The sequence below is a fragment of the Nannospalax galili genome, unplaced genomic scaffold, assembly GCF_000622305.1.
Source record: "Nannospalax galili isolate Female #2095 unplaced genomic scaffold, S.galili_v1.0 scaffold747, whole genome shotgun sequence".
NCBI lineage: Eukaryota > Metazoa > Chordata > Mammalia > Rodentia > Spalacidae > Nannospalax > Nannospalax galili.
The window spans coordinates 1,067,965-1,090,891 of NW_008357686.1; the positions used below are offsets into that span (position 1 = coordinate 1,067,965).

At 44.8% G+C, this 22,927-nt stretch overlaps 1 protein-coding gene across 2 annotated transcripts in view; it reads right to left on the minus strand.

The window, feature by feature from the left end:
• Nhsl2 (NHS like 2) overlaps positions 1-22,927 on the minus strand; it is a 153,862-nt gene that overhangs the window by 103,704 nt on the left and 27,231 nt on the right. The window contains exon 1 of one of the 2 annotated variants that reach the window (XM_029557439.1): positions 8,100-8,157. The exons of the other annotated variant lie outside the window; for it this stretch is intronic. The gene's annotated coding sequence lies outside the window, so the exon portion shown is untranslated. Of the gene's footprint in view, positions 1-8,099; positions 8,158-22,927 lie in introns of those variants that run through there. 2 annotated transcript variants of the gene reach the window in all.

Here is a 22,927-nt window from a genome sequence, read left to right on the forward strand (position 1 = left end):
TGACATGGGGCAGGTGGTGCTGGCTAAGCAGCCTGTTCCAGCCCCACCGGCCTGGCAGTGAGCTATGGCATGGCTCCTGGAATCAACTACTGGAGTCAGACAGCCCTGAGCAGCTTCACTTACTTAGGGAGTACTGGGACTGCTCAGTGCTGATGTTATCGGTCCATAGGAACTGGGGACTGTCATAATCACAGCTCCAAGAGCACTGTGGGTGTGGGTCAGAGCTTTCTGACTTTGAGACAAGAGATATAAAATGAGATCCATTCATTCACACATCCATCCATCCACTCCCTCATTCACCTGTCATTTAGGCATTCTGTCAATAGTTCCCAGGGATCTGCTCTGGCCAAGTCCTGTGCTAGTTTTGGGGACAAGGGATGTAAGTCATCATCTAGGAGGGATGACTGATACATCAAAAGACCATGGCAATATAGCAGAGAATCAACAATGTTGAAAGGGTATAAGAGAAAAACTGCTTCAGTCTGGAAGGGTTTGGGGTACATAACAGAGGAAATGACATAGACTAGGGCATGCAGGATGATGAGTTGGCCAGACACAGTAAAGGGAAGGGCATACTGGTAACTCCTTGGGCTATCAGCTCTACTAAGAACCCTCCTGCTGGCTTCCCAGCTGTCAAGGGTCTCCTTTATCTTCAACAGTTCCACAAAACACCCTCAGAATACTGACAAGCTGTCCCAGCCTAGGGAGGACAAAATTGCAGAGAAACTGCAAGAAGATGGTGGGACACTTCCTTGTAGCTCACTGTGAATGGCTCACTGTCCTCCAACAGGACCAAACTGAGGCTGAAACAGGGACTTAAGAAATAGTCCCAGAGCAAGTGGGAAGTGCCATAGTAAAGCATTTTAGGAAAATAGATTTATGAATATGGTTAAAAAATCATGGAGATTTATGAATCTGGCCAAAATCTTGAAAGTGATAAAGTGAGTAACTGAAGTTTGGGGAACATTTGGTTCCTGCTCTTTTATCTTCTTATTACTGATCCCAGGTAGGTTCAAAATCATAAACATGGAATGAAATAAAGCTCAGAGAGATCTAGAAAGACAACCATGGTATTGTGAAGTGATTCCAAAATGTATGGGGCATTCTAAAAGTCCAAAGAGAATAAAATTCAATTGGGTTGTGCACATGGGGCCCAGGATTATATCCCCGATGAGGTGAGGAGGCTTGACAGGAACACGCAGGTTTGGGAAGTGTTCAGAGAGGAAGATATGCAGGCGGGGATGAAGAATGAGTGAACAGTCACTAACTGGATACACTTGAGCACTCACTGCCCAGGTCATATGCCCAAGATAAATATGATCAGGACTATAGAAGCCCTCCTCAAAGCATTATTTTTCAGTGCTGGGGATGGAAACCAGGGCCTGTGCAAGCAAGCTAGTATCCTACCACTGAGTTTCATCTTCAGCCCTCCGAAGCACAATTCAAATTCATCATTACAGACCTTCCTCACAATAGCACTGTCAGGTATTACTTGAATTCACTCTATAGATATCTAAATAGAGGCTAAGAGAGGGGAGGCAGAATGACCAAGGTCTCCATATAACCATCTTGGTAGGAAAAGAAGATATTCTAAAAAGACACGTGTGCCCCTCCCCTTGGGCTATCAGACCATTGAAACAATGGGAATTCCCTAAGAATCACATGCTGTAAAGGGAAAAGCTGAAGCCCTGGTGTCTGCCCGAGGAGGAACTTGTCTCCCAGGAAGAGATTTCACACAATTCTTACAATTAACCAGACCACTTTGCTGGATAGGGCAGTGCCCAGGCAATTATGAGCCAGCAATGGGCAGGACCACACCTTGACCAGGACTACTTAGTTATGTATACCTCTTGCCCTCTGTTTAAACCTAAACCTCATGTTAGAACCCTGAAGACAGACTTGGGGACCACTAGTCCTCTTTATTTGTACCTCTTCCCAATGTGGCCGCACTGAATAAGTCTCCTTTCTCTATTTTCACTATTGTCTCTTTAATTTGCATATTGAGGACTGGTAGTTGAGCCTAGCTTGTTAGGGCTGCCAGGGTCCTGGCTTTAGCTAAAAACTCCAGCAATACCTAGCAGCTTCTTCCTTTGGGTTTTTACATAAATTCAATTTGCTCTCCCTTTAGAAAAACAACAACAAAAGAGAATAACAGGTGCAGATCTCTCTCTTTGCATTGCTTTGATGATTCCTCTTGATTCTCATTCATATGTAGTGCCTATCCCCTGTGTCCCACGTGCTCACCTCCTCCTGTCTGTAAGCCCTAGCACAGCCCTTAGAGTTTCCATCTCCAAGGCACCAGTAAATGATTTAATGGCTTTTCTTAGGCGATCTCCCTGTCTGTTTTGCTCCCCAGAGATCATATACTCATTCATCAAATGAGCCCAACTCATACAGGAAGGCAGCCAACATTTAGACTTACAGTTTGGATCTTGACTATTCCTAAAAGGTCCAGCTATTAAGTTTTGTGTCCACTGGGGCACTACTGGGAGGTCGTGGAACCACTGGAAGATTGGGCTTTGTAGGAGATCCTTAAGTGATTGGAGATATGGCCTTGAAGGAGATTGTGAGACCCTGGTCTTTTCTTCTTTTCATTTTTCTTCCTGGCCATGAACTGAGCAGTTTTCTCTATCACATGCCCCTACTAGGATGTACTGCCTCATCACCGGCAAAAACAATGGAACCATTTAATCATAAGCTGCAACTTCCAAAACTATGAGCCAAGGTAAACCTTTTCTCTTCCCTCCTATAACATTATTATCTAAAGTAGATGAGGAATGCTTTCACACATCTTTAGCACTGTCCTACCCCAGTCCCCACCCAGTTCATTGAGCCCTGTATGCTGTTCTTTAAAACTGCTAAAAATCTGAGCACTTTAGGCCTGGTATGGTGGTTTACACCTTTAATCCCAGCATTTGGGAGGCAGAGGCAGGCGGATCTCTGTGAGTTCAAGGCCAGCCTGGTCTCCATAGTGAATCCAGGCCAGCTGTGACTACAGGGAAACCCTGTCTCAAAAAGACCAGAAAAAAAAATCTGAGCACTTTTCAGAGCTTCATCCATTCTCTCACCCTGGTCCAAGACATCCTCATCCTTGTCCTGGACCTCAGCAAGAAATCGCTTCTTCACTATAATTTCCTTCCATTTCTGTATCCTATACTGTGTTCATCACACAGCAGTCAGAGTGAGTTTTTACAAACACAAACCAAATCATGTCACTTTGTGGCTTAAAACGTTCCACGGATCTGTTCCTTGAAGCATCAATTCTTTGTTCTCTCATCTACTCAGAACTGGCACCATATAACCTTCTTGCTTTCTGCCTATAATCTGAAACAAACCCCTCTTCCTATTCAGTCTGGGCTACTCAATCTATTCCTTACTTTGTTCTTGTGATTTATCACTCCATGTAATACAACAGGAGAAAGGCTAAAGAAACCTGAATTCAAATCCTCACTCTAACACTTTTACCTGAGTAATCTTTGTGCAAGTTATTTAACCTTCTCAGCCTTGATTTTCTTTACAGTATACACGGAAGCAATAAAATTACTGAACTGATAAGCTGCAATGAACTCTGCTTGTCTAGTCTTGCTTCCTGAAGTTTCAGTTGCTTATGGTCAACCAAATTCCAAGAATATTAAATGGAAAATCCCAGAAATAAACAATTCATAAATATTAGACTGTGCAGTATAATGAAACCTCCACAGCATCCCACTCTGTGTCACTGGTGACTTAAATCGACCTTTGGTTCACACACTGTGTGCTCTACCAGCCCATTAGCCACTTAGGAGCTATCTCAATGGTCTGGTCAACTATATTGGTATCACAGTACTTGTGTTCATGCAACCCTTATTTTACTTTATAACTGCTCCAAAGCCCAAGAGTAGTAATGGTGGCTATTTTGTCACCTGAATCTCTCTCTGGACACCCTTTGGTTCCTCCACCCTTGTGATCTCTGTCAAAAGAATTCAGATGAGACACCCAGAATGTAATGTAGAAGATAGGTCGAATTTATCACAGAGTAGGGACAGACAACACACTCTTGAGAGGTGAGAGAGGCCAATGGCCAAAGGGACCATTTCATAGGCCACACTATGAAGGACTGAGAGTGACAACAGCGAGAGAAACCATTGTGCTGAATTACAGTTTAGGCAGGCTCTCTACTAGTTCTTAGTCTCTGGAACAGCTTTTTCCTAAGGGACACTTTCTTGTCTAAGGTGATTGACAGGCCCTTTGGACTCTTCCGGGGGCGGGGGGCGATGGTATGCCCTTGTTCTTTATCAGAAAGCCTTCTGTTATACAGTAATTTTATAAGGTTCAAGGCTCCCGGAACCAGGTTTAGATAGTTTCAATTAACCACCTTCTGGGCAGTTCAGGATGTCACCCCTCCTCCCAGGGCCAGAGATACAACTCTGGTCCCATTCCTCTGAGCAGTGATCAGAGTCTTACCGTTGAAGCTCTTGGTTTTTGAAGCTGTTCATCACGCAGGAGAGGTCCAGCCCCAACCCCTCTAATCCTGCTATTATCTAACTAGCTATCTAACAATTCGGATGTGCCAAAGAAAATCCACCAAGTGCTTCCATGAAGTGAAAAGGTGAAAGTTCTCAAGTTAATGAGGAAAAGAAAAGCTACATGCCAAGGTTGCTAAAACTATGGTAAGAACAAATCTATCTGTGAAACTGTGAAGAAAGAGGAAATTCATGCAAAGGAATTAAATTTGTGGGTGGAAGACACGAACAGAAAATGTGTTCCAACTGTTGCTGGCAATGTGTGGCATCAGAACCAGGGAACCTGGAACTTTAGCAAGGGAGTCTCTGAAGTGAATAACAGACACCAAGCCATTTTTTTTTTCAAGTAAGGGGTGGTTACACAGAGTCAAGAATAGGTTTGGACTGAAAAACAATATGAAAACTACAGTCTTTCTTCCAGTGAAGGAGCTTCTGTCACATTCCAACAAAGTCGAAGAAGCTGACTGAGGAGAGAGGGTATCAAGCAAAGCAAGTCTCTGAGGTGCTAGGGAGCAAACCTGGGGAGTTGTGAATGCTAGGCAAGTGCTCTGCCACTGCATTACACCCTTAGCCTTAAAACAAGCCTTCAATGTACCCTTCTGGAAAAACAAGCTCAACAGAACCTACATTTGGTAAAAGTGTAAAGGAGTCATTGGGGCATAAAACATGGAGACAACAACTTCTGATTATTCTTTCCAGTCAAAGATCCACAGCCATTGACATCCTCTGCTCCTGATACCAAATCATTCCTGTTTCATGACTTAATGATCCTCTTGAGGTGTGTGTGTCTGTGTGTGTGTGTCTGTGTGTGTCTGTGTTTGAGAATGTGTATGTATTTGAGACTGTGTGTATTTGAGACAATGTTATGTGTGTTTGAGTCTCTCTCTCTCTCTCTCTCTGTGTGTGTGTGTGTGTGTGTGTGTGTGTGTGTGTATGTTTGAGACAGGATCTCACTCTTCAACTCTGGATGGCCTTGCATTCACAGCAATTTTCCTGCCTCAGCCTCCAAGGGCTGAGATTACAGGGATGAGCTGCCATACCAGGCCCTCCTGACATACTGTGAGAAGGTCACTAGTAGCCCAATGCTGTTCCAGTGCTTACATCATTCTACCTCACTTCATCTCATCATGTGGGCTTTGTATCATCTCGCATCATCATCACAACAAAGGCAATATGATATGTTGAGAAACAGACATAGAAAACCAGTATTCACATAACTTTTGTTACAGTATCTTATTGCTTTGCTTTATTATTGATTATAGTTGCTACTCTCATACTGTACCTAATTTATAAATTAAACTGTCTCATAGGCATGTGTATATTTATGGAGAAAAACATAGTCTATTTAGGGCTCAGTCCCATTAGCAGTTTCAAGTTCCTGGAGTGCATTCCCCATGGATGACGCAGACCACTGCATTTATTGCAAGACTTCTATGAGAGGACCCTAGGCACATAGTAGGTGCTTGATAAAAAGTGCTTCCCATCCCCTTCTCGTTGCTGACTCCTGTGACTCCCAAACCCTATAAGGCTTTTCTTCAAGCTCCAACTTAAATACTGCCCCTGCCCCATTCCATACCCCACCCCCAGTCTGAGTGCTTTCAGCTCTAGCTGTGTTAGAAATCCTCCACCTGTCCATGAAGCCACCCTGCCTGGAAGTCCGTGGGTTCTTTTAGGCTGGGTGGGACTTGAGTGGCTTCAGGCTGTGCCTTGGGGGTGGCCTAGCATAGATTATGGCTCAGTGAGCTTCTGTCAACGAAAAGGTATGGGCCCAGTTACACTACCCTGCAGACCTTCCCCAGTCCTCTTCCTCCTACTGCTCTTTCCCACCCTGCTGGCCCCTCTGAAAGCTCCACACATTTCTCCTTATGCCCTACACAACCAAATCTTCTCACTCTTCTTGGTCATCATAAAGGATGCATGGAGTGCTGATGGCTTTTCTGAATGGTCCCCTGCTCTGAGGTGGCTGCCTATGGAAAGGGACTAGAAGGTCTGCTCTCCTGATCACTGTACAATGTGCTCAGGGAGGGAGATGCAGTAGCACAAGAAGAGGGCTTGGTTCCCATGATGCATCTTCTGCCCTTTGCCATGCTTGGTGCTTCAGAAAAAAACAGCAGAGGAGAAACCGAGACCAAGGCTTGAAAACAAACCCCCAGGGCCCATGTCCCCAGAGTGAAAGGGATTAAGGTTCTTTGTTTATCACCTCATCAGCCAGATTCCTCCATATTCAAGGGTGGTAAAAGGAAGGACTGAGAAGTGGACAGGAGACAGTGTTGTCTCCAGACTGCCACCTGGAGCCCAAAAGCTAAGACAAGAGCCAGCTTATTGCTTCAGTCACACCGTCATTCCTTGTGTCCCCTGGGCTCATTGAGCTCAGTTAGAAGATGAAGACAGACTGGGCAAGGGGATGAAATTAGAAAGGGGCTGTGGCTGGAACCCAAATTAGTCAACTCTAAGCTCACTTTTTGGTCATTCTGGTGGTCCATGTGTCATGAGCTGTACATGCTGCTCTACCTTGGTGTGGAGACTCCCAGGTCCATGTTCCATAGGAGGCACTGAATTCCAAAACAGAGCTCAACTGTGACTCCAGTAGGCTACAGCCTACCAATAGCCCATCCTTGGAAAGGCTTTGGCCTGTGCAAGCTCACAAAGCCCTGGTCCTAGAGACACTGTCCAACTGGGCAGCAGTCATAGCCTCCTCAAGCCTGGAATGTAGAGTTTTCTTTCAGCCCCAATGAAGTCTTTTCTGTTTCTCTTCCTTCTACATGGAACACTTTTCCTTCCACTCCCACCTGTACTTGTGAAAAGTCACACTCATCTCTCAGGTTCCAGCCCAAACACCTCCAGGACGTCTTCTCAGAGACTTGCTGCCAGAATAGAACACACCTCTGCACAGCCATATCTGCTCCACAGAATCCAGGTCCAGTGTAGACACTGCCCCGCCAGATTTGAAGCCTTTTTCTGATCTTCCCTAGTAGAAAGACTTTCCTTCATGCTAATTCCCCCAGGACAGTGTACTCCCAAATGTGGCACACACTTTGTAAGTAATATGAGCTGATAGTACAGGAGAGAATTTTAGAAATGCATGCATGATCTCTGTGGGGACCTAAAGGCCCCACCTTGCAGAGGTCCGAGAGGAAGTTACTGGGGCACGCCTGACTTGTTTTAAAAGTCTGAAGGATACTTCCGCACTGCTGAGGAGTGCATGATCAGCGCGTGACCATCCTTAAGATACACCCTCAGGGAAGAGGGGAGATTTCCAGGTGCCTTGATAAGCTCTGTAACACCTGCAATAAATGAGTCCCTGCTTGACTAGGCTCTTCATTGCGTCTGATTGTCCCTGGTACTGGGGGCAGCGTGGGCTGGTGAACGGCGCGCTTACTCATCCCCAATCATCACTGCACGGGGGTCGCTAGCTCGAACCCTCCGCAGATCTCTGTAAATTTGATAGCTGTATATTTATTCTAATGCATAGTAGACTATAATAATAATTAGAAGAAAACTCAAAAGCATGAAAAGCCTAATTTCTTGAATATCTGAGGCAAAATTAAATGAGTTGGTTTACAGAAAAATAGTGTGCTATTGGGTTAAACTACTTACAGGGCTGTTGAAGGGAAGATTGCAATGATGGCTAAAGCCTCATCAAGGAGGGTCTCTGGAGTCCTGGACCCAGTCAGCTTCTCAACCTGGGCAGTAAAAGAGTGCAGGATGTGTACTTTGTGATCACTTCTTAGGATGTGAACTTTTTGGTGTGCTTGTTAGTTGCCCATAAAAGTATATATTTTAGGTCTGGTGATATGGCTAAGCAAGTAAAGGTGCTTGCTACGAAAGCCTGGTGACCTGAATTTGAGCCTCAGAATCATTCTGTCTATAGAGACTACACCAATGAGAAACACAAGCCCATCTTTAGGGTGCCCCTGGGCCTGGGTCTTCCTCACACACTTGCTCCTTAGGATAGAAAGACACCAAGTTTGGGCTGGAGAGATAGCTCTACTTTTAAAGGCTTAGGCTAACGACCAAAAAAAAAAAAAATCAAGAAACCCACCAAGCTCTAGAGTAGAAGGTTCTCCAGAGATTTGCAAAAGAAACCATCTGAGGATGGGAAAGGGCAGGGCCACTTGTGAAGAAGGTCAGCATAAGCAACAGGAAGTAGGGATGAGATCTGCACCTGCTGCTGCCCCTATCCCCATCACCCCTATCCCCATCCCAAGGCATTCAACCTCCAATACTCTGATCCAGAAACCATCTCTGCTGGCTCAACCCAAGTGTATCTATAAACCACATTCTGCCAACAGTCTGCCTGTTTGTTTCCCACCAGCTGTGGTCTCTAAGTATTTTTAAGCCCATGATCCAAGATTTGTATATTTATACATAAACTATATACATGCAATATTGTGCTAATTGGTTTTATAAATTATAAAACATAGACAAATATGGAAATTAAAATGTGCTAAAATGAGTGTTAATAGAAATTATAATATACTCTCCTACACTCCAATAGATGAATACACCCTCTGCTTGGAAGCCACAGGTCTAGCAAACAAGCCCTCTGTCTCACAGTCAGATGGGAAGGGATAAATATGCCTTGTGCTCTTTTACATTTCAGGCTTTGCTTCCAGTGCCCTGCCTGCCTCATTCATTCATTTGTTCATTCATTCAGTAGATTGTATTGAATCTATTATGTGGTGGCTCTGTGCTGGACACTGGGGATAGAGAGATGTAGGAAGCACATGTAGAGTTTACAATCCAATCAGAGGAGACAGCAATCAGATGTGCAATCCAGCAAGGCAAGGCTACTTTATGAGCAATGCTAAGAAGGAAATCAGCAAGGTGTTGCGCTACTGGAGAGATGGTTGCAGGGACCAAGTGTGAATGAGTGGTGAGGTAAGGTCTCTCAGGCTAAGAAATGAGTATAACAAGGAGCCAGGAAAGGGAGGGAATGGAGAGTGCTACATCCACAATTTGAGGATGTCTTTGAGAAATGGAAAAAAGGTTAATATGTCTAGAGCGGAGGCGATGAGGGGGAGAGGGGTGAGCTTTAATCTGAAGAGCAGTAAGAAGCCACTAGAGTTTTAAAGTAAGGAAGTAACATTGGATGTGGGGGGGGACTGAGACTTAGAATTGCTATGTAGTCTAGACTGGCCTTGAACTTGAAACCTTCCTACCTCAGCCTCCCAATGATTTGTCTTTTCTTTCTTTCTTTCTTTCTTTCTTTCTTTCTTTCTTTCTTTTTCGGTCTTTTTGAGTTCCTTCCTTCCTCCCTCTCTCTCTCCCTCCCTCCCTCCCTCCCTTCTTTCCTTCCTTTCCTTTCATTCCTTAATCCGTTCTTTTGTAATACTGAAGATTGAACCCAGTCTCTGCATGCCAGGCAAGTGCTTGGTCACTAGGCTATTTCCCCGCCGGGCCAGCCCTCTTTTTTTTTTGTTTTGTCTTTTTGATAGAGGGTTCCCCCTGTAGCCCCAGCTGTCCCAGAACTCACTATGTCCTCCCTTCTTTCCTTCCTTTCCTTTCATTCCTTAATCCGTTCTTTTGTAATACTGAAGATTGAACCCAGTCTCTGCATGCCAGGCAAGTGCTTGGTCACTAGGCTATTTCCCCGCCGGGCCAGCCCTCTTTTTTTTTTGTTTTGTCTTTTTGATAGAGGGTTCCCCCTGTAGCCCCAGCTGTCCCAGAACTCACTATGTAGATCAGGCTGACTTTGAACTCACAGAGATCTGCCTGCCTCTGCCTCTCAAGTGCTAGGATTAAAGGCATGCACCACCATGCTCGGCCAGCCCTCTTTATTTTTAGACAAGCTTTCACTAAGTTGCCCAGCTTGGCCTGGAAGTCATCCTAAAGCCCAGGCAGAACTTGAACTAGCAATCCTTTCGGGATTACAGGCCTGTGCCACCAGGTGTTTTGTACCAAGATCAGATCAAAGGCAAGGCAAGAAGGCAAAGCAGGCAAGCACAAGAAACATTTACACCTCAGAACATTCCTACAATAATGCCAATGGAAGGCCTGTGTTATCACCCCCATTGCATGTATGGGAAAACTGAGGCCTAGGGAAGTTTAATAATGTGCCCAAGAATACATCCCTTGGAAGCAATAAAATCAGGATTTGCCCAGCTGCCTGGCTTCCCTCCCAATCCCCTCAGAATTCAGAGCCTATTTCCTGCCTCAGGGACTCATTCCCCAGGACACGACATGGTCTTCCTGCTTCAATCCTGAAAATCCCTGGGCATTCTGAACAAAGGAAAAGGGATTGAGGACTGTTTGACCCAGCAATCAGCCAAGGGGATACAAGCGATTATAACAGTGCAGTGCATTCCTCCCGTTTTCATAAACATGCTGAGCTCTAAGTAAGGGAAAAACCATTCTTTCCATTGGACGGGGGAGTGGACAGGAGGAGGGTGGCGATGGTATATTTGGAACTAGAGAAAGAAAAAGCTGCCAACTTGTGCCTTCAAGGAAAGCCCAGGGGCGCAGGCCAAGACAGAGGAAGTGACTTGCCAAATCCCTCCTCACAGCCCCCACAGTTATTTGTGCGGAAAAAGAAGGCGGAATTGTCCCTGCCAAAGACATGAAGTCCTTTACAGAGCACTTTGTTAGGAAAGCCTAGCATCCCTGTCACTATGCAAAGTGTGCTGGAATGTTGCCATGGCAACAGGCAGCTGGGCCCCTGAATCAGCTCCAGGCCTGCCTTGGCAGAGAGGCCCAAGCCTGTGGGGGCATCTCCCAGGAGGCCGGCAGGGAGGGGCCTGGGTTGTATCTGTTGAGGGGTAGCCCTAAGTTTCCTTCCAGGTCACTGGGCTCCAAAGCCTGTGCCCTTGGAAATAGTTCATGAGATGTTCAACTTCCACAAACACAGCCTTTCAACTTAGAATCACCTGACCCCATTTCCAAGTTCTTTCCAGGTGAGTTTTCTGTCCTCTTCTCTCCCTTCCTTCCTTGGTTTTGCTTTTGCACAATGCTAGGAACTGAACTTAGAGCCTTATGTTCATATAGGCTACATCTCAGGCCATCATTTTAGTTTTTACTTTTTTTTGAGACAAAGACCTCATGTAAAGTAGATAGACTGGCCTTGAATTACCTATGTAGTTGAGGATGATGAGCTTGAATTTCTTTTATTTAATATTTTTTGAGACAAGGTCTTAGTATGTAGCCCTTGTTGGCCTGGAACTCACTATGTGGACCAGGCAGGCCTCGAATTTAAAGATCTGCTTGCCTCAGCCTCCCGAGTGCTGGGTTTAATGGTAATAAATAAATCAATATTTTTTTTCAGAGCTGGGGAATCAAACCTAGGGCCTCACACATGCTAGGCAAATTCTCTACCACTGAGCCATATTCCCAGCTACTATTTTTTAGGTGTTTATTTTGTTTTATTTTATGTGTATGAGTGTTTTGCCTATATGTATGTAAGTGCACCTGTGCATGCAGTGTCTATGGAGGCCAGAAGAGGGAGCTGATCCCCTGAAACTGGAGTTATAGACAATTGTTGGCCAGATCCTAGGTCCCCTGCAAGAGCAGCCAGCTCTCTTAACCACTGAGCTATCTCTCTAGCCCCTCCCTCCTTTTTTGACACAAGGTCTCATGTAGCAATGCTAGCCTTGAACTCACTATGTAGCCAAGGATGAACTTGAACTTTCGATCCTCCTGCTGCCATCTTCCAAGTGCTAGGATCACAGGCTGCATGCAGTGTCTATGGAGGCCAGAAGAGGGAGCTGATCCCCTGAAACTGGAGTTATAGACAATTGTTGGCCAGATCCTAGGTCCCCTGCAAGAGCAGCCAGCTCTCTTAACCACTGAGCTATCTCTCTAGCCCCTCCCTCCTTTTTTGACACAAGGTCTCATGTAGCAATGCTAGCCTTGAACTCACTATGTAGCCAAGGATGAACTTGAACTTTCGATCCTCCTGCTGCCATCTTCCAAGTGCTAGGATCACAGGCGTGCACCAGGTGTACTAGCAATTGAATCCAGGGTTTGTGTATGGTAGGCAAACACTCCACTGAGGTACATCCTTTTGATTTTTTGAGTGGCTGGATAATGAGAAAAAAATTAGAACATTTAACTACTGTGAAACAAAACTCCTTATGTTACAAGTATAGGAAGAAACCAAAGCCCAGAAAGGGAAAGTTGACTCGCTGAAGGTTGCATAGTCTTTGTGGTGCCAGAGTCAGAGCACAGCTCCCTTGACTTGTAATGTAGTGTGAGTTTCACCAGCCACAATTCTTTCTGTGGATGCTGAAGAAGGAGGAAAGTGAATCACTGACTGAGCCCCTCTATGTACCTGAGACATACTGAATTTCTTCATATTCCTCATCGCCCTCCTCACCACAAACCTGCATGCTCAACTTTACCAGTTAGGAAACAAACTCAGAGAGGTTAAGGACTTGGCTCTAGGTTACCTGAGATGGAGCTGGCATTCAACTTCAAAGACTGACTCTACACCTTACCACATCACCTGAATTTCTAAGGGCAAATGCAATTCTTCCCCTCTGTGTGAAGTACAGACTCCACTGCAAGGAATGCTAGAGGCTGTCCCTACTCTGCCATTTATGACCAGAAAGTGCTCTGCAGCAGACTGCCAAGCTACCACTCAGTAAAGACCAGCAAGCACTGAGGTGACTGGGCCCCAGATCTCCAAGGTGAGCATAGTGTAGCTTTTCAGTCACTGGAGAGATGGAAGGAGAATGCACACAAAGTACATAGAGCAGGTCTAGGGCATGGCAAGTGCTCAGTAAATGTAAGTTACTGTTGAGATCATTGCCTTTAGGCACTGGATTCAATTTTGTAACCTCAGGGGCCCCAGCCCTCATTTGATGCAATTTAGTTTAAATCCCCAGCCATCCATATCCATTGATTATCATTTGACGACCCCAAGGTTGAATTTCTATCAAATGGAAGAAAAGAAGTGAAGAGCATACATAGGGCCAGAGAGATGGCTCACTGGTTAAGAGTGCTTGCTGCGCAGTCATGAAGACTGAAGTTCAGATCCCAGCACCCACATAACAAGACAGCTGTTCTGCAAATGCCTGTAATTCCAACTCCGAGGGGTTTAGCGCCCTCTTCTGGCTTCTGTGCACTTGCACACACATATGCATACACTTACGCAGATACACATACACACACACACAACACACACACACAATCTTTAAGAAAAAAATAAGGGGCTGGAGACATGGCATAGTCATTAAGAGCACTGGCTGCTCTTACAGAGGTCCCAGGTTTGGTTCCCAGAACCCACACTGCAGTTAATAACCATCTGTAACTTCGGTTCCAGGGAATCGGACTCCCTCTTCTGGCATTTTTGGGCATTGCATGACAGATACACACATACATGCAGGTAAAACATGCATACACATAAAAATAATTAATTAATTAAAATGAAAACATGCCACCATGCCTGGTCACAACTAGGTTTTTTTAAAAGAAAAAACAAAGAGTAATACAAAGTTGAGATGCCTATGATCCCAGTACTTGGGAAGCTGAAGCAGGAGGATCACTGTGAGTTTGAGTGAGACCAGCCTGGGCTACATCCTGAGCTTGAGCTACATAGTGAACCCCTGTCTCAATACAAGAGAGAGAGAAGAAAAAGGAAGGGGAACCCACACCAAAGGACCAAAGGGCATTTGGGGACACAATCCTGACTCTGTAGGCATGCATATATATATATATATATATATATATATATTAGAGTTCAAAAATTTGGTGGGGTATGAAGAAGGTATGAATGGAGGTATAGATATGGGAAGGGATGTAAATATGATCAAAATATATTGTATGAACTTCTCAAAAATTATAACACTTTAAAAAATAATTTTTTAAAAAGAAAAGGGAAGCAACAGGAAAAGAAAAGAATGAAATGAAGGAAAGGAAAGGATAAGAAATGTCAAGATGAGGTGATACAGAATTAGTTCTTGGATTGGACATGTTGCTTAGTAGTAAAATGTTTGCCTAGCATGGAAGTGACACCTAAGAGCCCCTTAAAAACTAAGAATAAGCTGGGCATGGTGGCACATGCCTTTAGTCCCAGCACTCAGAGGCAGAGGCAGGTGGATCTCTGTGAATTTGAGGCCAGCCTGGTCTACATAGCGAGTTCTAGGCCAGCCAAGCCTATATAGTGAGACCCTGTCTCAAAAATTAAAAACACAACAGCAACATAAACAAAGAAAAATACCAAGAATGAATGAAGTACCATTTGCCAGTAAATAAAGGTTAGAGAGGGAACTTCTAGGCAGAGGGGCAGCAGTGTAAAAATATGAAAGTTTCTGGTTAGGAGGGGAGCCTATCTAATCAGGTGGAAGATGAGGCCGGCTAGACTAGACCATGGAGCCTGTAGCTGTCATAAGAAGGGATGTGGATCCCATGGTGAAGATAATACGAAGCAATGGAAACTTTTATGTTATGGGGTACCCTATAAATGCCAGTGGCTTTGTGGAAGGCTGAGGAAGAGGGGTGGACAATAGTTAGGAGACTGTCAGAGGTGGGGGCTGAGAAGCAAGGCCTGCTTGAGGTGGGGATAGAGAGGAAGAAGGAAGAAAAGATCTCACTGGTAAGATGGAGCTAGAAGTGATGTCTGTTTCCAAGTTAGGGAGCCTTGAGAGAGGAGTAGTGTGGGGGACTTGGAGGACAGACATGGGCTTGGACCCTGTGCATGTAGCCAAGAGGCAGTGGAGACATGCAATTGGAAGCTCAGAGGAGGTCAGGGCTAGAGAGAGAGAGAGAGAGAGAGAGAGAGAGAGAGAGAGAGAGAGAGCTATCATTATATCATTAGCTCCTGGGAGACTGAAGGCAGATGAGATGGTACAGGCTAGTGCTGGAGAGAAAGCAGAGCATAAATATTGAAGCTTTGGATAGGTGGCCACTTGGTGTGTCAGCTTTGCTCTGCGATGACAGCCTTCCTGATCTATCAGTCTGTGAAGTTCTCTGCTGTGTGTCCAAGGTATGCATGCTGCACCGAAGACAAAGACTGTGCGCACAGGTGTATGCATGGGGCCCGGGGAAACCAGGTCAGGAAGGGACCCTTGCATCCAAGAGGGAACTTGGGGATCCCAGCAGGTCATAAAGAATTAAGTGGCAGGAAGAAAAGCCTTAAATATTGGAAAGCCATCAAGCCCCTGATAGCAGAAACAAGTTTTCTAAAATTCAGAATTTCTAAATTTGAAAGTTCAAGTTTTTTCTTTGGTAACAAATGTAATGCCCAGGGAACTTAGATAAGAGCATCAGCTCTCCTGGAACCAGAGTTACAGATGGTTGTTAGCTGCCATGTGGGTGCTGGGAGCTGAACCTGGATCCTTTGCAAGAGCAGCCTGTGCTCCCAACCACTGAGCCATCTCTCCAACCACAGCTAAGGCTGATGATACTTTTTGCAACTAACATTGATGTTTCATGGAAAAGAGGGAGCTTGTGCTCATACCGCAGCTGCTCCTCGTGCTCGCTGGAGAGCAATCACTGTCCTAGGCGTCAGTATTTTTTACACTCTTCCATTTCCTCACACAGGATATTAAAGTGGTGTGAGCTCAAGGATCATGATTTAATAAAATGAACAAGTTTCTCTGCTTTAGCAAAGCGACTCTTCAATAACACTGGGCTTTCTTAATCTTTTTCTGAGCGTGTACAGAGGCGAAGAATGCAAGTACAGCATAGATAACTTCCATCCTGTGGACCTGCCCAGCTTGCACATGGAAATGAAATAAGCACACAATACATTCATAACTAAACCATAGAAACTGTGGTGAAGGAGGGGTACAGGGCACTGAGATGGCATACTAGTGAGATTACTGGTGCAGTTGGGAGGTTTGATGGTAAATAGATTTTTTCAATCTTGCTTCAGGCAGTTGGCTTTTTTAATGGTACTGGGGATCAACTCCAGGGCCTTGCACAAGGTAGGCAGGCGTGTTACTACTGAGCTCCACCCATAGCACTCGCCTTGTTTCCTATAACCATAGCCATTACTGTTTCGAAGAACCATAATCTACTCAGCCCACTGGAGGGCATAGAGCATGCTCTCCTTTTCTCTTTGCATCATAATTAGTGTTTTTTAAATTACATTTTTTTGTCTTTTTGAGACAGGGTTTCCCTGTAGCCCCAGCTGTCCTGAAACTCACTATGTAGACCAGGCTGGCCTTGAACTCACAAAGATCCGCCTGCCTCTGCCTCCCAAGTGCTGGGATTAAAGGCGTGCACCACCGTGCCTGGCTTAAATTACATTTTTAATTTGTTTCTTTGGGGGGGTGTGTGCCATGGTGCATGTGTGTAGGTCAAAGGACAATTTGCAAGAGACAGTTTTCCCCTTTCACTATATGGGTCCCGGGAATCAAACTCGGGTTGTCAGGCTTGGTGGCAAGCACCTGGTTCAGTGGTTAAAGGCACTTGTCACCAAGCCTGACACTCTGAGTTTGAGCTGCCTCATCGTAGAAGGGGAGAATCAACTCCCACAAGTTGTCCTCTGACTTCTACACATGTGCTATGGCACAAGCATGCTATTTTACAGTCACAATAATTAATTAATTTAAAAAATTTTTAAGGACTTCAATTTTATTATTTGTACTGTGCATATGTGTGTAGGTATATGCAGGTGCTTGTGGAAGCCGGAAGTGCAGGATCCTCCTGGAGCTGCAGTTACAGTTAGTTATGAGTTGCCTAAACTACGCACTCTTTACTTTAAAAAAATTATGTGTATGAGCATTTTCCATGCATGTATGTTAAGTGTACCATGTGCATACAACACCTGTGGAGACTAAAAGAGGGTGTCAGAACTCCTGGAATTGGAGTTACAGATGGTTGTTAGCTGCCATGTGAGTGCTAGGAACCAAACCTATGTTCTCTTCAAGAGCAGCCTGTGCTCTTAATGGCTGAGCAATCTCTCCAGCCCCAATAACCAATGTTTTGATGTATAACTCTGTATATGTATCTTTGGGCATTAGTTTTATTTCCTTATGCATTTCTAAAAGTAGAACAGCCAATTCAAAAAAGATATATATATTTAAAAAATCTTTTAAAACACACTGTCAGCCGGGCGTGGTGGTGCACACCTTTAGTCCCAGCACTTGAGAGGCAGAGGCAGGCGGATCTCTGTGAGTTCAAGGCCAGCCTGGTCTACATAGTGAGTTCCAGGACAGCTGGGGCCACAGGGAGACCCTGTCTCAAAAAGACAAAACAACAACAACAAAACACACTGTCAAACTGTCCTGCAGAAAAGTTCCACTAATTTATACGGGAAACAGGCTGCCTAGAGGCTGGGGGTGTAGCTCAGTGGTAGGGCACTTGCTTAGTATGTGTGAGGCCCTAGGTTCAGTACTGCACCTATATGGCCAAAAGTCTCCCTAAAAAAGCTGGACATGATGGTATACTCCTGTCATCCCAGCTCTTGAGAATAAAGGCAGGAGGACTCCTGCGAGTTCCAGGTCAGCCTGGTCTGCATAGCAAGTTCCAGGCCATCCAGAGGTATATAGTAAGATCTTGTCTCAAAAATAAAAATATTTTCTTTTCTAGCCAGGCGTGGTGGCATATGCCTTTAATCCCAGCACTCAGGAGGCCTAGGCAGGCGGATCTCTGTGAGTTCAGTGCCAGCCTGGTCTACATAGTGAGTTCCAGGCCAGCTGGGTCTACAGGGAAACCCTGTCTCAAAAAGACAAAAAATATATATATTTTCCTTTCTGTAGTTTTCTCATCTTTCTATTCTAACACTCTAGTGCATACATGCTACTCATTTAAACATACTTTGAAGCCAGGGATGTAGCTCAGTGATAAAAGTGTTTACCTAGCATGGGCGATGCTCTGAAATGAATCCACAGTAAAAATCCACTGCAAAAAATATTTTTGAATTGGGTGTAGTGATGCACACTTATAATCCCACTACTTGGGAGGCTGAGGCAGGAGGATCACCATTAGTACAAGGTCAGCTTGGGCTATAGAGTGAGACCTTGTCTCAAAACAAACAAAAATTGGGCTGGAGTGATGGCTGAACAGTTAAGAGCAGAGGACCGGAGTTTAATTCCCAGCACCCGCATGGCAGCTCACAACCATGGGGATATGACACACTTTTCTGGTCTCTACAGGCACTAGGCATGCATATGGTATAGATACATACATGCAGGCAAAGCACTCATACACATAAAAGTAAAATTAATAAAAAGAAATCTTAAAAGTTTGAAATTTTTGGTTTTCACGTGGTATTCAGGCACTAAAAAGAATTCAGAGAAATGTCTTCCCTGACCCTTTAGGCCCATTTCTCAGGCATCCTGCCAGAGATTTTCTATGCAAGAGATACAACTGTGACACACATTTTTTTGCACCCTGCATGTTTCATTTAATATAGTCACCTCATTTGTGTGTGTATGTGTGTGCTTGTGTGTATATTCATGTGTGCATGTACACATATGTATCCACGTGCATGTGGAAACCAGAGATCAACCTCAGGTGTTGTCCACCTTGTTTTTTTTTTTCACTTGGGGTTCACATTAATAGGCTAGGTTGGCTAGCCAGTGAGTCTCTAGGATGGTCCTGTCTTCTGCTTTGCTAACGCTGGGATTATAAGCACTCACCACTATACACAGCTCTCTACTTGGGTGAAAGGGATCCAATTGAGGTCCTCATGCTTGCATGCCAAGCACTTTACCAACTGAGATAGCTTGTCAGCTGTGGTCAACTCATTTTGAAGGTTGCATTGTATTCCACTCTTTTGACATTACAACAAATTTATATTAATCATTTATCATTAATAGTAGTAAAGGTGGAGATGTATTGAAACCAAAACCATCTACTGAAGTTAGCACGTGCCTTTGATTGGTTTAAATAATGTGCTGGGTGACAGAAGCAGAAAGATGACGTCTGTTTTAGAGTCACCAGAAAAAAAACAAACTTTTAGTTTCAAGGTTAAGAATACTTGTGGTTCTATTAAGCAGTTGATTTTGCTTTTATCTGAAAATCTGGTAATGATTCTGCCACCCTTCTCCATTAACTACCATGAAAGCTTAAAAGCCCTGTTTAGAAGTCTCATTTATCACAGGGGGCCTTCCTGACATCTACTCTCTCCTACCACCTCTTTCTAAGTTACCCTTGTTTATTCTTTGCTTCATCTTTCTCTTACATCAAATTTTGACTCTCTAAGTATTAGGTGCATCTTCTTAAGCTACCTTAAATCCTTTTTGAAATAAATCAAGGTATAAATAATATTTTTTTACCAATATTGAGCCAAATATTTGAGACTCTGACGCAGATCTCAAGAGGCATAGGCAAGACGCAAACAGAAAGATGCCTCAAGAAAACAACAAAAACCTAATTGGAGGTCAATCGATTTCTGGGCTATGTGCGTCAAAGCTTCCAAACACGCTAAGCAATTTAGCGCTCACGTTCCCATGGCAACCGTGCCGGCTCGCCGGAGAAGATGCAGCGGCGTGGCCTGGTGGTTGCTGGGGGAACTCGGGTTGCTGGCCGCGTGACTTTGCTCAAATCTGAGCGGTTAGAGGCCGGGGACTTTCCATTAACTGAGAACTCTGGATTTGGAACTTAGTTGCTTAGGAGGGTTGAAAAGTGGGGAAATGGGTTGACAGCTAGGTAGCCTACAACAGTTGAAGTTAGTTTGCACTTTTACTCCTCTCACCCTGGGTAAGGAGACAGGCCACGGGAGAAAGGGTCTACCCAGAGCTGTCCTTTTTCAAAGGGGCTGAAAGAGTGGGGCTAGATGGGTGGGTGGGGGGGTAAGGTTGACCTCATTAGCATATTTATGGCTCCAGCCTAATTGATTGCTTTGTGCCTTAGAGAAAGGTTGAGTTAAAGTGCTGGGGGAGGGTTGCCTGGAGGCTAGAAAAGAAGCTTCGAAGGAGTCGGGCAGGGTCCAGGAATGTCACTCTCACTGCTCTGGGAGAGTAAAACTGAGTGTTTATCTGATCAGGAGGAGGTAAGACTTCTACGCATACAAATCACAAAGAAAAATGTCAACAGATTAGGCATCATCATTAAAAAAAAGTTAGCACACCTCAAAGTACAATACCCCAGAAATCAAAGACAAAGTAGCAAATGGGAAAGAAAAAAAATGTCTGCAGGAGAGGACAGAAAAAGATTACTACCTTTACTATACAAAAAGCTTTAATGATCTCTCCCAAGGCTTTAAGTAATGATCTCTTCAGCAAAGAGTAAAAAGAAACACGTGTTTTCTTTTTCTAAACACACACACACACACACACACACACACACACACACACACACATATATCCCAAAACCCTAGCGCTAAGAGACCAGAAGAGTACCTCATTCTTTGAAAGGGAAGCTGTTAAAGCATCACAGGTGATCAGCTCTGACTACTACTAGTGTGATTGGGGGCTGGGGCTACAGCTCAGTGGTAGAGCACTTGCCTAGCATGCATGACATCCTGGCTTCCACGTCCAGCACCCCTCACTAAGAAAAGGAGCCCAGGGGAGGGACAGTGTGAAAATGTTCTGCTAATTGCATTGAGAAGTTGGGAATGGGGAAGGGTTGTCTCCTAAATCTTACTGCACCAATCTAAAAGCAATCCCTTTAGAACCACCTTTCAAAATGGTACTAGAGGCTGCCATTGATGTGGGAAAGCAGGGGTCTCTGTTTGCCACATGGTGCAGAGAAGAATATGGCAGAGACTCCTTTCATCACCCCAGCACCTCCTTGGGGACAGAGCCATGGAACACCCTCCCCTCCCCCAGCACTTAGTACAGATTCTGGCCCAGAGCAAGCAGAAGCTCTACAAGGCCACGCTTGAGTCTGTGAGGGTCTCCTCTTTGTGATGGCTAAGTCCTTAGGTGGAGTTTCTGCTCCAAAGCAGTCTTCAAGGACCGTTCCCATCCCCTCAGAGACCTCTCCAGGAGCCCTTTGTGACTGTGTCTCAAGCTCTGGTTCTGGCAAGGGAAAACAGGCCTAGTTTGTGTTGCTGTAACTGACAGAACTATTAATTTCTCTCACAAATATTGACATCCATTATGTGCTAGCAAGATTAGGGCTCCTTGGGATAGGCAGAGAAATTTATTACATAGAGTTTCCAGGCTTTGTGGGGGAGATCATACAAAACTTATAAAAGCCCATTTTGGAATGGGCTTTGAAAGTTGAGTAGGAGCAGAGGAACAGGGGTGAGCATGCAAATTAGAAGTGAGGGCAAAGACTTGGAGGTGAGAGGATCTCCCAGGCCATTTTTCAGTTCTGCTTCCCAATGATTCTGAACTTCGGCACTGTATTAGCAATACTTCTGCAGAAGATTTCATACACTAGTTGAGACAGGGTCTCCCTGTAGCCCCAGCTGGCCTGAAACTCGCTTTGTAGACCAGGCTGACCTTGAACTAACAGAGATCTGCCTGTCTCTGCCTCCTGAGTGCTGGGACTAAAAGTGTGTGCCACCATGCCCAGCTAGTTACACTTTTTTCTAACAGTCAAAAAAATAAATATAAATGCACTCAAGTGAAAAGTTCATCTTTCCTTCTTGAAGCTTTTAAATTTAGGATAAGAGTTCTAGATTTTGGGAAACTGTCCTTAAGGTAACAAGGAGCCAGCGATGTCTGTCTCCCAGGAGTCAAGAAGATTGGAGGAGAAGAGAAGGGCATAGGTAAAAGGGCCAGGAGCTGTGGCCAGAATCCAGTGATAGGATGGAGCCTCAGGCAGAGGAGGCCAGAAGCCTGTGTGGGGGTGTCAGGGGCAGGGGGAGAGGGGCTGGTTGTCTATAGACAGTGGCTCTCTCCAATCCTAAAGTGGAGGGATATGGTTTCCCTTTCTCTGCCCCCACCATGACAGATCGTTATGGTTATTTGAACAAGGCACTAAGGAAAGCAGTAATTGAAGGAAAAGAAGCATTCAGTAACAGGTTGTCATCACATCCCTGTAGCTTTTTATTTTGCACATGAATATCAAGCTTCCTCTTCAGAGGCAGGCCTCTTCAACAGGTGCTAATAAGAGAGAAATCCTTCCTTTCCACTGATGCTGCCTGTTAGGAAAGTCTAGGCAGAGGTTGAGGAGGGAGCCAGCCTTGCTAAGCCAGCTCACTGCCAGAGCAGGATGGAATGACAGGCTGGGAGAACCGCCCCCCTCCACCGCCTGCTTTTTCCATTTACAACCTGGAGGGGGGCCTCCCTCTGCACAGACGGGAAACAACATGTCTGAAAACCACTAGGCTGGAGCCCCAACTGATTAGGCCAGGTCAGAGCATCCTGTGCTCCAGAGGGATTGGGGAGGAACATGGGGATGCTGACCTGGAAGGGGCAGAGTCAGGGGGCTGCCAGGACCCTACCCATGCTCCCTCTGTTCCAGAAATTCTGGGACCTCCTAGGCTACACCCTGGCCATTTGTTTTAGAGAGCACCTTGTAACCCTGCTGAAATATGGCGTTCTTTCTTTTTTTTTTTTTTTTTTTTTTTTTTTTTTTTTTTTAAAAAAAAAAAAAAAAAAAAAAGAGGACGATAAATCTTTCACTGTGATATATCAAAATAA